The following is a 17895-nucleotide window of genomic DNA, read 5'->3' on the forward strand; positions in this document are numbered from 1 at the left end:
AACTTAATTAGTGCCTGTCCACTGCTTGCACTGTGATTGAGGTTCTATTTCTTCTCCTCCCTCCCAGGTCTGGTTATTGCTTCCAGCTTGTGTCTTTAAAAAAAAAAATGTTTTACTGTTTTATATAGCGCAAACTCAACCCGAAGATATTAAAGCACTTTACATGAGCACTAGTTATGTTACACAAGGACACATACATTTTTTGGTAGACACAAGGAGATTCAGTGATTTGCACAGAATCACAGGATGGTGGCCGGGGCCAAAAGTCAAAGCTGGTTCCTCAGCTCCAAGGTCAGCAGCTCTGGCCATTACTTCACATCCTCTACCAGCGAAGTGAAGGACACAGCCCATAGATGGGCTGTTTCTTAACTTTTTGGGATATGATCTATTTATCATTCATGGCTAATCATCAGGCATACTATGGCTCCTCAAAACGATTGTGTTCGTGTTCGCGAATAGTAGGCTTGTGCCACCCTTTTCTACCATATTTGTAGTGCTGTTGGAATGCACAGACAATATGCTGGAGTTTTCTTGTACCTTTCACTGGAGTTTGTAAAGGTTTCAATGGTCTCCTGTTCTTACACTTTCCTTAATGGCCCCTGAGTTGGCAAGGCAAATGTCAATGCCAACGCACCCACATCCCTTGGCCCTACTTCCATGGCTGTGCCGCTGGTGACTGACACTTTACATCATCTATCCCTCCACAGCTTCCTTTCTGATTAGTTGGCCTCCGGGTAGACCAGCCCCCTTTGATACAAACGACTAGTATGACATGGAGCTGCTGATCTTGTGCTAGGGACTAGGGGTGCAGCTGCAGTTTGAGCGGCCAAGGGAAAGGTGAGTGTGCTGGGCTCAGTGTGCGTGCCCCACCACGCATGCACCCTTGTGCATACAATCATCATTCCTCTGCACAAGGGTGCTCGTGTTTACTCACTGCACTCTAGCTCTCCGCCCTTATGTAGAGGTGGGCGAGCCATGGCTTGGCTCTGAGTCCTTGCAGGAATCTCATTAGGGAAATGTTTACCAATTAAATTGTGCAACGAGCATCAAATAAAATGAAGAAAAAATTTCTTCAATATTCCAAAAAAGTGATTTGGGTAAACGTGTGAAGAGTCTCATCTTAGCACATCAGATAATATCACTGCATTAAGAACCGTTTATTAAAAACAGAGGCGAGCCGTTTGTCGTCTGCCGTATAAGTGAGTTATGTTCATATCACACTTGGAGCAAATTTATAGTGTGCTAAATCAAACAAGAGAGAGATTTATTTACAGTACACACCCTGAACACACATTTCAATGTGCTGTGATAAGCAATAATGAAGAAAAAGGAGGCATAGTAAAATAAAGTATTTTGATCCAGTTTTTCTGGTTTCACATTGTGCAATTCAACCACTAGATGGGTATCTATAGTTTCTAGTTTTACGTCAAGGTATAACGCTTAATCTTTATTTCTTGGTATATAAGGTTACAGTTCTGGTAGCAGACAGATCGCATATGAAAGCTCAGCTCATTTTTGGTCTGTGGGTTTAAAAGGGTCTTGAGATGAGCCACAGCCAGGCAACTGGCTTGCGCCTTCAGTAGCTTGCCCACCTCTATGCTTGTTACAGTAACCTGTGGCTACACGTGACCTCCAACCAGTGCTTTGATCTTGTCACCAGCCTCCCTCACCTGCTGCGTGGTTGTACCCCTCTTCTACTCCGAGACCCTTGAGGCTGCCACCTGCACCTGAGGAATTCCCAGTTCACCGGCTTGAATTGTTTCTATTGGTTCAAATTTCAGCTTACATGTTTTTAGGCTTTCAATATCATGGAAGAAAATTGTGCTATATCCTTAACATTTGTCCCATACAGTGCAAACAATTTAATGTAAATTTGCCATTCAAAATGTACACAATGACCCTAAAAAGTACTTAAAATATTTCCATGAAAGTTGTAATCCTATGATTAGGGCAACTGGAATTATGTGGTAGGAGAGGCCCAAATTATGTGGTGGGGTTTGAGTAAATTATGTGGAAAGAAACAGCAAATTAAGCTGCTGTATGCGGCACATTTTTTTATAGTAATACTTCATTATTTCTTCAATTTTAGGTTGAACATAGCAGCGCACAAGTGCTGCTTTTTCCGATGTGTTGTTATCTATTTGGGCTTTTAGACACGCCCACCTCAAGCCCATCGCTATCGCTCGTTCATGGGCTTGCCCTTCAAAAATCCTTTGTTATAATTGGTAAATGCTTTCTGTTTGTCGCTCCTTGGGGCGGTTTGGTTACTGCCTTGCACACTGACCTTGTTACATGGCTAATTGCACATTTGCTGATACGTTTGCCTGCGAGCAAGCTTTTTTTCCCTTTGTGTGTCTCCCTTCATGCTCATGGCGTGGTGTTTTGAATCAGCTCGCTAATGTGAAACTGTATTACTTTTCATTTTCAATTTATGTAGCAAAAAATGTCCGGTTAGGAGTTTACAATGCTAATAATTCTAACAAATGTGAGACCGTTGCATTTCAAATGCTTGTTAAATGTGGTACCACTGTCTGGAAAATGGTTGCACCTCATTAATGCCAGTTTAACACGCAAATATGGGAATTAACAACAAGAACGTGATCAGTCTCCTTTTTTCTCTCTTTCTCACACACTCTTTCTGCTACTCTGTCTAGAGTTCACTCACCCCTTTGTGCACAAAACTACCTATCCTTCCCTATCTTTCTTTCTATCTATTCTGTTTCAGCTCTCACCCCTATCTATTCACCATGTCACATAATTCCACTTCACAAATACACACACCACACAGTTCCACCCTACACAATTCCACCGGTAACAATTCCAATTCAACACACATAATTCCACTCCAAACCACATACATCCACTCCAAACCAAAACACATGAGTGAAAGACATTGTCATTTTCACCGCCAATAGCTCTAATTCTTTTCAAATGCAAGACTGATTGAATTACAAATGCTTGTTGTATTTGCTCTCTCCCTCTGCTTTTTCTTTTCTTCAAGCTCCTTTCATTCCTCCTTCCCCTTCCCCCAATCCTAGATGCTTCTTCATGCTCCTGTCCCGCCACCAATGACTGATTGATTTTTTTCTTTATGACCGCTGTGCCACTCCATGCTTTGTTTCTGCTTTACACACTTCTCAAATATGTTATTTTACATGATAATTTACTGTTCTAATATGGCCATGCATCGTGCTAAAATTATACATTTAGAATGGCTGTCTGCAGCATGATGTATGCAGCCACTTTGGTATGTTTTTTCTTTAATAGAAACTCCATTCTAAGACTGCCAGCCATGCATGCCATTGTGTCCTGATGCATGCACATGCAGGTGAGGAGATAAAACATGGCAATGCCTATAGTTCATCCTTTTCGGCGAGTCCTATTTCCTTCGCAAATGCTCCTGTTCTTCGTGTTGTGCTTATGTTCTTGATAAGGCAACATACACTCCAATTTGTATGCAGAAGTTACACTTTTTTTGGCCATCCAGGGCCTTTTACCGGACAACAAATATATCTTCTAAGTTAATCTGTTCCATATGTTTCCATTATAAGGTGGGGGGGTGGCTCCCCGTATGCTCTTGCAAATCTGAGCTGGACTTTAGGCATGTAAGGCATTCCCGCCTGCCCTGCTATGTGTGAAGCTATAGATTCATGTCAAAACTAATAATGACTTATCACAAGCCAGCTCCAGCTCTGGAGAGATGCAGCTTCCCTGTACCTGAGCAAGCTCGTTATTATTAATTCAAATACATTAGGTGTCAGTGAAGCAGAGATGTTCCTGAGCACTGTCCCAGCTGTCTCATCTAAGGGAGATTAGAGTGAGCCAGGAAGCCTTTCAGAGTTTAGTTGAAAAGACAGATTTTGCCAAAGCCCTCTGCTACCCTTAATTAATAGAGGCTCAGGCCCCATGCTGGCGTTGTGGGTCTGCAAACGTTGGAGGTGCGGTCTCTCTTTCGCTTTAGTGATTACATACAAAACCTGAGAAAAATGCAACTACCTATAATCAGTGATGATTTACTTGTGACTGTGTGAACTAAATTATCTTAAATTGGCCCAGCACCTTTAGGCAAGAAAGGAATAAAACGAGGAGTTGGAGCAGCAGAGAAAGAGAGGTAAAGTCTGACATCACCACTGGAGATCAAGATGTTCCTGGGTAGGAGAAACATAAGCATAGTGAGCTGGACAACAATGTCATCCAATCAGTAGGACAGAGATGATCCAATCCCCACCCTTTGTCTATCTTATGTGTTAGAAACAATTGATTTACAAGAGACAGCTAATTTAATATAGCTGAGACCTCGAAAGCACACTTCAAACTAAGTCCTCTATGATTGGTCAAATAATTGGTGCTATGACTAGTTACACAATTCACTGGTACTCATTTTATCTTCCCATATTAGTCCACCATTTCCATGGTGTACCTTATTACAATAGAGGAGTGCTAAAACAGGTCTTACGGGATAAAGGACTGTCAGCCACACAGAGGAGGCTTGTATATGTCCTTATTACCCTTTCTGATACACGAGTGATGAAACGGGCATCTTGAAGAGGTGTGTTTATGAAATGAACTACATACTGCATATATTTTCCCCCAAACAAATCCGCTTCAGAATCCTCTTTTCAAGCTGGGGAGACATGCAGTGTAATCAGCCCATTAAGACATGACTCCATAATGTTATTTATTTGAAAGTACTGAAGGGGATTTGAACACTTTACAATCTAAGAGAAAAGCAATGTAGGCATCACCACATCCAATCAGGTACAGTAGGTGCTCGAAGCTGATCTGTAATTGCAGCTTAGAGTTGGGAAGATTTGTTTGGAAGGTGAATTTGACTAGTTCAGTTGTCATCAGTTTCCTAAAGTCATGTGGTTTGGAACTCTGGGAAGGCTTCATGAAATATCACTACCTTACCCATTGTACTCCTAGGGATCTGCCACTGCATTTCCTCTTCTTGATTGACCATTGCTCCATCAAGTTGAGAGCCGGGGAGTGGTGAGGTCTAAATGGAGTGTAGGTTGGAGCTAGGTTTGCGAATATTCTGGGGCTTTCCCTTGGGCTTTGTGGATGGTGCAGAGAAATTTGAATTTGACTAGTAGACATTGGTGTGCTTTCAGCACAGGACTAATGTGGTCCAACTAATGTATTTTAAGATTTAATCTGGCTGTCTGGCTTCAGAATCTTTGTAGCCTGATAAGAATTTTGGAGGAGGCCTGTGTAAATAATGTTATAGTAGTGCAAGTGGGACATGATTCATGCTGTAGTCAATTCATCCAGTGGTCAGTTTGGAGTAGCGGAAAGATTCTCACGAGTAGGGAGAATGGTAGATTGTACTCTCTAACTGCTGCTTTGACTTGTGGAATAACTGACATCACTGAATCAAACAGTGTCCCCTGGCTTCCTCACTTGAGTGGTGGCAGAGGACACAGGGTACAAAGATCAGTAGGATGTTTGAAGGGCATTGAAACGGCCTCAGTTTCTGCTGGTATGATGATTTTGGTTTTATTCATGCAAAAGCAGCCATCCTTTATTCTTTGCAGCATATCGTGATAATGGAAGTTTTGCTTGGTTTGTTGTGTAGCCATGAATGAATTTATGAATTTCGGAATCATGTACATATATGTGGAAGTTTACTTGCTGTTGCTCTAGAGGTTGTGTTAAAGAGCACACACAGATGAGGAATAAGTGACAGGAAAGTGCTGAGACTTGTGGGACTTCTCAAACTCTAGTGTGAGTTGATTATTGGGCTGTTCTGATACTGTGTCTAGGACATTATCACAGAAATCCCTGTCCAGGTTTAAAAAGCAATGGTGGTTGCTACTTCTCACTTAAATTGGTAAACCAGCAGCAATGCTTAATATCCATTTCAGAATAAAAGTAAGTGGCACAGAATGAGTGAAATCACAGAACGCAAAACAGTACTCTGGGGAAAAAAGCTTGACTGTGAGAAATCGAAATGATGATACTTGCAATGACTTTAGTATAGTTATGCTACGTTTTCAGTGTATGATATTCTCCAGCTTATTGCACTTTCATCTCCACTTCTGATCTTTGGCATGGAGTTTTCCTAACGCCAGATCAAACACTGCTTTATTTTACTAGACCAACCAGTCCCAGTATTTTCCAGTCATTTAACAACATCACAATTACATTTTCTAGATGAACCACATTGATGCTGATGTTTTGTGAGTAGGAGTGTTGTAGGTCTAGGCAGTCACCGCATACTTACCTGCAACCACATTAAACATGGTGGTCAGTACAATCACTGTTACAAGTCTGGAAGCTTTGCAACAAGAGGTAAGTGTTCATACCCACCTTACACTACTTTGAACACTACAATTCTCCAAAACAGTGTGGAGTATTACATATCAGACAGCTTTCCCTGGGTGGGGATCCAAATTAAGCTGTGGTCTCATTAAATATGTCTACACACAGCAATTCCATGCCCAGAAGGGTTGATGTGTGCAGTGGTGCAGAACAGATCCCCTTGCAAGTTGTAGTAGTAGAAGAGCCACCTAGAATTACTCATCAAATTTTTTTTTGTTGCCTTTTTTTGCTTCATATATTGGATAAAAGTACTTATTGCAGAGCGTTCAATATCATTACATTTATCTGCGCAGTCCCCAGAGGACATTTCCGTTGATCTTTTGCAGATGTTCTTATAGTAGCTGACACCAAGAGTGTGTTTCAAGATGCATGCAAGCTAAAAGCAATTAATGGAAAGAGTCTTTTCCATGAGGCAGTTAGTATATTTTTATGGCAGATCACATGCCCACAATTCATACGTGAGGCTGACCCTATAATTTGTGAGGCCCTGGGCAAGTATGACTTGTCTCACCCTTATTTAGGTCCTGTTACCTGCATCTTATTCCAGTCAGGCAGCTTGTCACTTTTTAGCACTGATTACTATCCAATATCTTTGGAGGTTTATATTATACTATTGCTTCAGTATTTCTGTGACTTGATTAATTTGTGAACAGCAGATAAAATAAAAAAAATCCCTAGGAAACCCTAAAGTCTCTGATCTGGCGTCTGGCACTCTTGCTGATTTCCTGGGTCTGATAAATCTTTATGTACGTTTTGAGGGGTGTGAGGAGAAACACATTAAACCATTCAACTCAAATTACAGTGCAACCCATTTGGTCATACATTAAATCTCTGAGGCAAATTCAAAGTTCAAAAGATTTATTCCAAATTCAACGTCAAACTTATGTAAATGAGTCTCAAAAACATACTATACACGTCAGAATTACCAAAGGTGATTTAAAGCGTTGAATTAGATTAAAGCATACCAACATGAGACATACTGAAACTTTACTAGCAGCAATTCAGAACATAAGATACAAGACTTGGTACTACGAGTTCAAGCTTTGATTCTCCTGCTTAACCATTGAATCTATAGAGGTTACACTACTCTGGTGAGCTATAGGAAACCCTAAAATATTCCAGTCTAAAGCAATAGAGAATTAATTAAAAGTGTCAACTCTACAGATACCTCAGTTGAAGTTCCAGTGAGAGAGATATGTGTAGCATAAAGCCACATCAGCCAAGCAAGGGGAAATAGAGATCTGCACCTCTCTAAGTCTCTAAGGGTCTGCTATGGTCAAAGGGCGAAAGGGGTCTGAATCTCTAACTGGCTAAAACACTCTTATCCCATAGAAACTCAGGTATTTGATGTCACTGCCAGTAACTTTCCATGGTCTGTACACAGTTGTGAATAGTATCTTCTAATTAGACTTTCATCTCTTTGTTCAAGCATCAGGACGACCTTGGATCTTTCTCGCATTCAGGAATCTGGTGGGGAGATCTCCTTCACAGCACCTCATTAACACTTTCGTACTAATTCCTGCTCTTGACGTTGCAGCCAGTCAGGGCCAAGAAACAGCCCATCTGAGACTAAGCTAGGAGCACAGCTGCTTGTCCTGAGAATTTGAAGTGAGATCATTGGAGGGAGCAAGCGCATAGATTTGGAAGGGAACGTATAGGGGGTATGGTTAGAAGTGACCTCACTGGGTTCAGGATGTAACACCAGAAACAGCCACCTGACTGCAACATTCTAGAAAATGTAGACTGGATGCATATTGTCAGAGAAGGCTGGGAAGTTGAATTCTGCACTGTATAACCTGCTGCTGGAGACAGAACCCTGCAAATTATAGTCTTTCTGTTATCATACATCAACCTGAATATCACTTTGTTATCTACAGGCTTTAGCTTCTCAAGACCTGCTACTGCACAGAGCACCCTAGAAAGTTTAGTGTAAGTAAAACACAAGTTTATTAGTTAATTAAAACCATAAAACTTTCCTTACACATAAACATTCAACAGAACAATTTTAGTGCAAAAAGGCAATTACAGTTCTTTAGCTTTAGGTGAAGTGGTTAGTGAGTTTTTCTTCTATATACAGATTTTAAGAAAGGAACATACTGGTGCTATGAGTATTAATAATGAGACAACAGAACAATCTTTTTTTTTTTTAATGTAAAATTAATACAACGCCGGATAAAATCCTATGTTAAAAATGAAAAGCTATATGAGATATCGTTCCCCCGAGATATTTAACGAAAACAGTGGCAGCCAACTGAGACATTGGTAAAAATAAGACAAAGTGGGGGGAGGCCTTCCATCAATTTTATCTACCCCCACTTACGTCTGATTGTTGAAGCCGGACTTTATTATGACACGAGCTAAGCAACTCTGTGAACTACATAGGAGCCTTCCCTTCTTTAGGATATACAAAGCAGATTATATGAATTTCGCTATCATTTCCGTCCTCCCTCTATCTGGACATTTCGAGAGGTCGTGGTTTTATTAGTGAAAATTTCCAGAAATTGAACCAGCCTAATGTTCAATATAGTATTTGGAGGGTTAAAGGCTGCAATGAGTGCTTGTCTGCAGGATCTAATTCTTAAGACGTTAAATTCTTTTTTCAGCAAGAGTCTCCTTTCGGCCGCCAGGGCTAGACAAATGCAGACCACATGCATCAGGTTTTCATCTGCTAGATGGCAGAGACGGCACTCCTGGGAGTCTGCTTGCCGCTCCTTCATCCATTTTGGCATGAGGTCTAAGGTAGGGACCTCACCCAGCCTAAGTCTGAGAAAGGATTGCTTGATTTTCCGTGAGTACGGGCCCGCCATAAGTGGTGATTCTTTAAATGTTTTGTAGGAGTTAAGGATCAACCAACTATGTCCCCTTTGGGACAAAGAGGTCTTGTCTTCTAGCCGGCTCTGTAATTTACTTGCTTTATTCACTACTTTATTGAAAATGGGGATGGGTAAGGACCTGTTCCATACCTCATCTAATTTCAGAAGACTCTTACTCTCTTCTAGGAATTTTATGTAGTTGGAGTTCCCTCTTTCTAGGATAATTTCCTGCCAGACTAGATTGGCTAAAGACCCCTTTGAAGCGCGGCTCAATTTGTAGCAGCATTTAATGTATGCCGCCGGACGGGCTAACGACTGTTTGACCAGCATGAATTCCAGTCTGACCTGGGCTGGCGATGCACGCCCAGGTAGCCGAAAAACACGTTTATAGGTTTTTATCAGAAGCTTTTCCTGAAGACCTACTTCCATCCCCCTCATTATTTCGGTCCCATAGGTGATAGTTGGAAGAAGCTTCGCTCTCATTACAGCTGTTAATGGGTTCAGAGCATGACCACAGATTGAATTTGCTAGCTTACAAAAGGCGTAAGTAAGGGCCTGCGTTTTGTTTTTTATTGCTTCTTTTTGTGCCGTGTAATTACCTCTAGCATCCACCACCAATCCTAGGTATCTGTATGATGTTACTTCCTCTAGGGTTTTCCCATTCATATGCCATTTACCTTGGGTGGATGGCCTGCGGTTTACGGTAATCATTTTAGATTTTTTATGATTAATTTCTAAATCATTGGAGCCTGAGTATTCTTCTAATGCCTTTAACAATTTCTGCATTCCTATTCTGGTATTACTGATTAGTAATAGGTCATCTGCATATAGTAGGTTGGATACTTGTTGGCCGCCCAGTGAGGGAGAGTGAGATGAGTGACCATTTAACTTGGTGGGGAGGTCTACTATGTACAGGTTAAAGAGTGTTGGGGCCAATACACAGCCTTGCTTCACCCCCACTGTTGTTTTGACTGCCCTGGATAGGTGAGAGCCATCCCCAAGTTTAACCTTCACCCAAGTATCAGAGTATATCATTATGATGGCATTAAAAATAGAATGTGGCAGCCCCCACTGAAGTAGTTTGGCCCACAATTTACCGCAGGAGACACAGTCAAAAGCAGCTTTAAAATCAACAAAACATAAATAGGTTGGAGTCCCCTTTGCTTTTGCTCTGTTTATAATCAAGCCTAGCCCCATAAGATTTGTTAATGTTCCCTGGTGCTTGGTGAACCCGGTTTGATTGAAGGGTAGAATATTGTTATCTGTGATCCAGGCTTCTAGATGTTTTAGCACACAGCAGGAAAAGTATTTTAGGTCAACGTCTAAAAGAGAGATTAGTCTGTAGTTGCTTGGGGAGAGCACGCACCCACCCTTATATATGGGGTGGATTACTGAGCCTTTCCAGGATGCCAGGACGTTGCCTGTTGTGATCACGTCATTAAACATTGCTGCCAGGAAATTGGCCCATCTTTCTGTTTCTTGTTTAAATAGTGCTTGCGGTAGGCCATTGGGGCCGGGAGCGCAGTCCATTCGTGACTTCCCAATGGTTTTTAGTAATTCTGGTGCCGTAAATTTCAAAGGTTCCGGGATGTTGGGATCCCAGCTAATCATGTGCGACTGAATTTGAGGGCCTTCTTCGATGATCCGTTCTTTTAGATGGGACTTTAAATGGGATACCCATACTTCCTCTGTTATGTTTGCGTTATTGCCTGCTTTTGCGCCATTGTCTATTATATTGATGATTTTCCAAAATCTTTTGGAATCAGATGTTTTAGTCGCAAAATGTAGTTTGGCCCACAAGACCTCTTTTTGGGCTTTTTTAAAGGTCCATAGATCCCTTTTGTACAATTTCCTTTGCTCTCTCAGGGCAGTTAGTATTGATACATTATCTGGGGATTTACGTAGAGACCTTAGTAGTTTCCGTACAGCTGCTTTCCTTTTGCGCACTGGCAGCGGTAGAAGTGAACTTTGGCGATGATTCAATTGCGCTCCCTTTCTTGTGTTACATAAGGAATCTTTTTTAGTGAGATCTAGGGCAAAGTTCTCCCAGACTGTTGTCAGCTTTGCCCCACTTGTGGTATTTGATTCTAGGTTTCGTAGGGCCTCTTCTGCCTGGGTTTTGATGGTGTCTGAGGACTATTTGAGTCGCTTTAGATTTTCGGTGCCTAGTGTCCCGTTTAGGGCTGCCACTTTCTCCGGTTTTTGCGGTGATGCACAGATCCCCAATACCTGTGGCTTATGGTCGCTTTCCGTGTGGTCTATGATGGTGAAGGTGTTTACTAACTTATATAAAGCAGGGGACACTAAAGTGTAGTCTAGATAGGAGACTGATTTCCCGGAGAATCTTGTCCATGCCGGTGGGATATCGGGGCATTTCCGTCCGTTTAGCGCGAAGAGGCCTACTAATTCACAGGTGCGTATAAAACTCTCCCCTATTTTGTCTTTCCTGAGTTTTTTGGGGAGGGTTTGGCTAGGCATTCTTGCCACTGTTTGGGTGTGATCCTCACTGGGGATGTGAAATAAGCCGAGATTGAAATCGCCCGATATTAACCAGAATGCTGATTTTACTGTACCTTTTATCCTTAATAGTTGCGTCAAAAATGTATTTGCTTCGATTTATTTATTTTTAGGATTGATGTATGTGTTGACCAGAATCAATGGCTCCTGTGTGTTTTTCCCCCAATCGTCTAGCTGGAGAAATTGGAAAGGTTGGTTTTCCTCCTTACGCTCAGAGATTTTTACTAAAAGGCTGGTACTAATGTAGATGGCAAGGCCTCCCTTTGGCCTACCGGGACTATTTGTTTTCGTTGCTGGGTTATGATATTCCATAAATCCGATTATCGGTATTGATTCCATTGCCCAGGATTCCTGTATGAGTAAGATGTCAAAAGTGCTGAAAAAATGTATTACTGCGGGATCCTCCAGTTTTGACCGAAGGCCACTGATATTCCAGGAGCAGATGGATAAAATACCGTGTGCGGGTTGATCCTTACCAATTCAATTGTTGCCCATCGGTCTTGGGGGTAAAACCGTCGCTACCCGTTCCCTTTCTGGGTACTTTTGTTGACCCAAAACCACTCTTTCCCTCCCTTCTTCTCTCCATACTTGGACTGTCAGCGGGTGTGTAGGTGGGTTCTCCTCACTGCACCTTTCTTCGATGGGTCTGCTGGCCTGATGTACTCCTTTCAGAACCGACCATGCGCCTTTGGGGGTTCCCAGGTATGGTGGGGCTAGTAACGGGGTTGGATAGCGGTCTCCTTTGTAGATGGTTACCTCAATGCCCCAGTCTTTCAAAAGATCCTTTTTTTTCATGATCCGCTTTGGGATATCTGGCGCCTAGAAGATGGTAAGTGTTGGATCTGTGTGTTGGTTGCCTCTTGCTTGAATACATTTTATAGCTGTGAGGTCCTTCGAGGCCACAAACTGAAGATCCGGTAAGGCTTTTATGATTCTTAAGATAGAAGATCGATTAAGAACATCTGTGGAGGACCTGGAGGTGAATTCTGGAATCCAGAGTAACTGGAGGGTATTCGTGTCTGTTATAAGTGACTGATTTTGCTTTATGTGCCGGTCTTGAACCTTATAGTCATCTTCTCTCTGACTAATTGCAGTCTTGCTGTCCACATTGACCAGTGTTAATTGGGGGGACAGCGCAGGCGCAATTGCTTTTAATTTTTTGCTCTGCTGACCCCTTGTTGGGCTAGGTCTCATGTTTGTTGTAGTGCCAATTGTTTCGTGTGGTCTCGGGGGGGACTTTGTTAAGTGGGTAGTGTCTGCTGAGGCGGGGAATGTTATCCCATCTACTATTGTGTTAGAGTTTGTACTTATGTGGGTGATAATGTCTCTATTGTAACCACCATTTGACGTCGCCTACTCTTTAGGTGGATCCTTTGACGAGTTGAGTTGATAAAGTTGGGCGGACTTCCTACCCTTCCTTGCCCGCTTTCGTTCTCTTTTTGAGAGGGTCCGGGTTGTGGTAGACTCAGGATTCCTGGGCTTATTGATGGGCTGTAGCGGTGGATGATTCACCATAGGTTCCATTCGAGCGCTTGCTAGTTGGCGGCTGTCAGCCAAAGTTCTCTCCTCACTTAAAATTGATGGAGCGGGCGCCAGGGAGTGAAGGGGCTGCTGCTCTTTTTGTTTCGGCTCCCTCGGGTGGGTTTCAGAATGGTGGCGAGCGGTTTAATACATGTATATTCATCCTTCCTGGTGGAGCGGATTTCTTGAAGTATTCCCTCTAAGATTTGCGGCAGTCGGGATATCTTTTCTACTACCTCTTTACAGGAGCAGATTGTAAAGTCATTGGAGTGATTGACTTGCGCCCTTGTTATAAGTGCGTTTAATTTTTCCAACTTACTGTCGATCCCGGAGACAAATACTGCCAGGGTGTTTAGCAGGTCAACTTGAATGTCCATTTTATTTTAATGAAATTGCAGCGCCATGACCGTTGCTTGCATTGAATTTAGGATTGCGGCCCACATTTCTTCTGATCTGACTGCCCCTGGGGCTCGGGATTTTGAGTCGGGCTCTTGATTATCACTTGGAAGTACTTTGTTTAATGTTGTTTTATGGGGGGCTTTCTGTGCGGCTGTCACTGTTTCTGCTTTTGCTGGTCCGTTTATGGATACCTGTTTTATATCCCAGAGGTCCTGTTCTTCTTTTTCACCGTTGTACGTTGGGAATGAGTGAAGTTTTGGACTTTGACAGAATGGGCCATCTTCCTGAGATTCTTGTTCTAAATGTTCTGCGATTGCTACCAGTTCTGAGTCCAGGATGGGTAGTTTCGCTGGGCTAGATGTCCATTGGTACTTAGTGGCGTCTAGGGGGTTATTACATAGAGTTTTGTCTTGCCTAGGATTGAAGACGAATGCTGGTGTAGGAGTTGGTGGTACCACATTGTCCTGGACTATACATGGTGCGTATAGTTTCGTGGGGTGATTTTTCCTGATCACTACTGTTGGCGATAGTGGGAGGCGAGGGGGTGAATTCATTCTGAGTTTCTTTTCGCTGCTTCCTTGCTGTTGCCAGTCTTGGCATGGTGAGGTTATTTCCCCAAGACTTGTTTGGGATGGACCCAGGGAGTCGATCCTTTTTCTGGTGGTGTTGGTGCCAGTAGTAGTGAAATAGTCAGTTATCTTGTGATGTTTGTGAGAGACTACGGACTCTGGAGCCCCCTCCTGCGGGGTCGCTTCCTTCCAAAAGCCGGGTTCTCTCCAGATCATTTCTTCCATGCTGGAATTTTGTTCGCCTCCCCCGAGTGTGCCCTTTGTTAGGTTTTGCCTCCTGCATGTGAGGGGGAGATCCTGTTCGCTGCTTGCTCTCCTTTTTGGGGTTGCTTCATCCGGAGCCAGGTCTCCTTTCCTTTTTCTCTTTCCTTGCCTGATCTCATGGTCGGTAGGTTTTGCTGCCTTTAGAGCGGGGTGATTTTGAGCAGGCTGTTGGGGTGAGGGAAAGGGCCTTGTTGATTTTTTTTTTTTTTTTTTTTTGTGCCCTTTTGTTGTTTAGAGGCAGTTAAGGGTGCCGTCCTTCAAAGAAACTTTAATGGACGTTTAAATTCTGAGTGTGTGATCACCACCGGGGGGGTTAGGAGCTTTTGAGGGCCTGGGTCCTGGGGAGGTGCAGAGAGTACAGAGTTGCTGGACCGTGCCAGTCCTTGGTGGACCGTGGTGGTGGTGGTCCCTTCCGCTCCGCTCCTGGGCCCTGCTACCCTGGGGAAGGTGCTGGGTGCGGGGGCGTGCGGGGGGAGCAGGGCAAAGGGGGTACCGGGGGTGTGTCAGGGTGAGGAGTGCTGCACGCCCTGGCGGGGAGAACCGGTGCCAGACCCTGGTACGGCTACCCCCCCCCCGTTGCCCCGTTGCCCTCCTGTTGCACTCCTTGACCCCCCTTAGGCCCTTTCTGGCCTCTGTTGCTCACCGCACACTTGCCTCCTTCTGGGATCACGTCGTGGGCAGCACCTGGAACTGGTGGCCTGAAGCCTGGCGTCGTCCTCGGAGGGGCCCTCCTCTCTTGCCGCCAGAAATTTGTGGCCCCTAGCCCCTACCTCCTAAGCCCCACCGCAAGCCGCACCCGCGATCGGGCCGCTTCCGCGGGGGTCCGCAGAGGGGGGGGGTGGAAGGGGACCCCCGTGCTAGGGGGGGCAGGAGCGCTGGGATGCTCCGCTCTGTGCTCTGTGCTCTGCGCTCCGCTCCGGCGCGCTGATCCGCTGTTGACCCGGAACCGGAAGTCGAGAAAGTGCCGCAGTACCTCCGTGAAGCAGCCTCCTCGATCACAGGCCACTTATAATTACCAGAGAGCCCTGGTGACTGGAAGACGGTTGTGCTGCTGTTTTTCTTAGCACAAGAGGTAAAGCGTTAATGCTGTATTGACTGAGAGCAAAGGCTGCTCGGTACAGGCAGATAGGCAGCATTCAGTTTCTGGTTACTTGAATAGTCTATGGCAAATTCTTTTAAATTGTCCTTCCTTTTTTCTCCTTCTGTGTTCCTGTTGATTTGTCTTCCTGCTGTGTCCTTTTTGTTCTTCCGAGAGAAATCGCGATACCCAGAGGAGGACACCCAGAGCTCGCCACCAAAACACGCTGTAACAACCAACAATGAAAAGTTTACTCCTGCAGTACACCTGGATCTGCTATTGACCAAAGCTCTCTGAAATGTGTAAAGTTTTGCAATTTCCATTGATTAGACACCCCCCCCAAATATTGTGATTTTGCCATTTGTAAAAACAATTGGGAATTGGGAACTTTGGTAAACAAACAAATCTCCCGCAAACATTTGAGTTGTACAAACAAAAATGGCTGACTCTGTAAGAAACTGGGTTGCTGGTTGAGGTGAGTGGAACCCTACCTAAGCAGGAACAACAATCCTTGTCTAGGTGAAGACACAACTAAACCTGTTAATCTGTGCTGTGATGTGAGGTGCTGCATCATCATTAGAGGCCGTTCTTAAGGGAAGCTTGCGATACAAACTCATGCGTTGAGGATGCCACAAACATTGGCTGGTTCCAAAGAGGCTGTGGGTCTTGAGATCCGAAGTCCTGCATCAGCATCATCAGCAAGGCTGGCGTTGATGAGGGGCTTGAAAAGCGATGGCCTGTATTGGGAGTGCAGCGCACAGCTGTGGTTCTGATGGGGTTGCGTCCTGCGAGGTCCATGTCGGGTTCTTGCTTTGGAAGAATCCTCGCATCAGATGCGATGCATTGGTTATGCTTGGGATTGCTCTGCGCAGCAGAGGAGGTGCATCTGTTCTTCTGGGTATGTTCAGATGAACTGGCAGAGCACCTTCAGACCCACTTCCAAAAATCCAGGACTACAGTGGCACCACTTAAGGGGGTAGAACTTACCAGTTGCTCAGTCCAGGTGCTATTTACAAGAGACAAGCCCTTAGACATTCTTTCGAGATCCTGAGTCTAGGTTGTAGGTCTAGTCCTACTCACTCTGGCAAGAGGGCAGCAGGGAGCAGGTCAGCACAGCAGGCAGCAGTCAAGCAAAATGGCAGTCCTTTCAGCAGCACAGTAGTCGTTCCTGACTCAGTCTTTCACAGGTCCAGAAGTGGAGTGAAGAGTTGGTCTAAGGGTCCAATATTTATACCTGGTGCCCACTTAGAAGAAGAAGAAACTTCTACCGGATTCCCTTTGATATTCTCAGGCTTTTAGCCTCCCTAGCCATGGCACCAGACTATCTACAGGAGGTATACAGTCCTTTGTCTAAAGGCAGGACACAACCTATTCAGGTGTAAGTAGGGCTGTGCCTAACTCCGTCCTCCCATCTGGCCAATGATGGCTCATCCATGCACACCTAGGCTCTCTATTGTGTGTGACTTTCAAGGAGGAAGAACACCAACTCCCTTCTACACCCAGTCATGTGACCCAGATACAAGCTGCAAACACTAAATGCCCTATATATTAACACCCTTCATCTCCTCCTCTATGTCTCCTATGACCCCCTCATGCTTCAGCTGCCCTCCGGGACCTTTCTTGTTCCCCCCACCCCATCTTGGTCTACTATGCCTCCTCCTCCCATGAATCATCTGACCCTACCACACGCCCTCAACCACACCTGCTTTCATGAGCACTGCAGGGAACAAAAGTCTGATGCCAGAGAGAGTAGAGATTTCATCGTACAAGCAGCACTGTGTGGCACTAGACACCCTCCATTTCTAGGTCCTGTGCTGTTGGAGTCTCTGCTTGGTTACAGACTGTTAGCTCGCACAATCTCCACCAAAAAACAGACAAGTTGAGAAATATTTTTATGACAGGAATATTTTCCCCCTATTGCCATAATACCACAAATTTGAGGTTTATGGGCACAAATGTTGTTTTTTTTGGAAGCAAAATTTGTTACCCAAGGCCTCAAAATCATAGCGGTTTGGAGGGTTGCAGTCCGACCTATGACCAGAGGGCAATGAGGAGTGTATCCCAAACATTCAAGTTTTACTGGTTTTCATTGTAAAGCACAGGACCCCCATCTTTATATGGCCTGGGGCCCTGCTTGTCCCTGCCTAAGGTCGTGCCTGTCCATACGAAAGGAACATGATCATTGGGAACAACCAATAAATTTTCAAGTGATATTTACACCAGGTACTACATCTAATGCTGGGACTTTAAACGTTAGTGTGTTTCATGTTTTCGATCTACACAATTATACTGCTGATTGTATGAACTATTTGAGGATGATGTCCCTCCATCAGGCTATGTGTGCGTAAATCTTCTACATTGGTTTCAGATGGACAGACTCTGTTACCTCTCTTTAAATACTTTTTAACCT

General features: G+C 44.1%; 1 protein-coding gene across 2 annotated transcripts in view; it reads left to right on the forward strand.

The window, feature by feature from the left end:
* The window catches only part of ADCY5 (adenylate cyclase 5), a 1737221-nt gene that overhangs the window by 129091 nt on the left and 1590235 nt on the right, over positions 1–17895 (forward strand). The window lies entirely within an intron of this gene.

Source organism: Pleurodeles waltl, chromosome 3_1 (genome assembly GCF_031143425.1).
Source record: "Pleurodeles waltl isolate 20211129_DDA chromosome 3_1, aPleWal1.hap1.20221129, whole genome shotgun sequence".
Lineage (NCBI taxonomy): Eukaryota > Metazoa > Chordata > Amphibia > Caudata > Salamandridae > Pleurodeles > Pleurodeles waltl.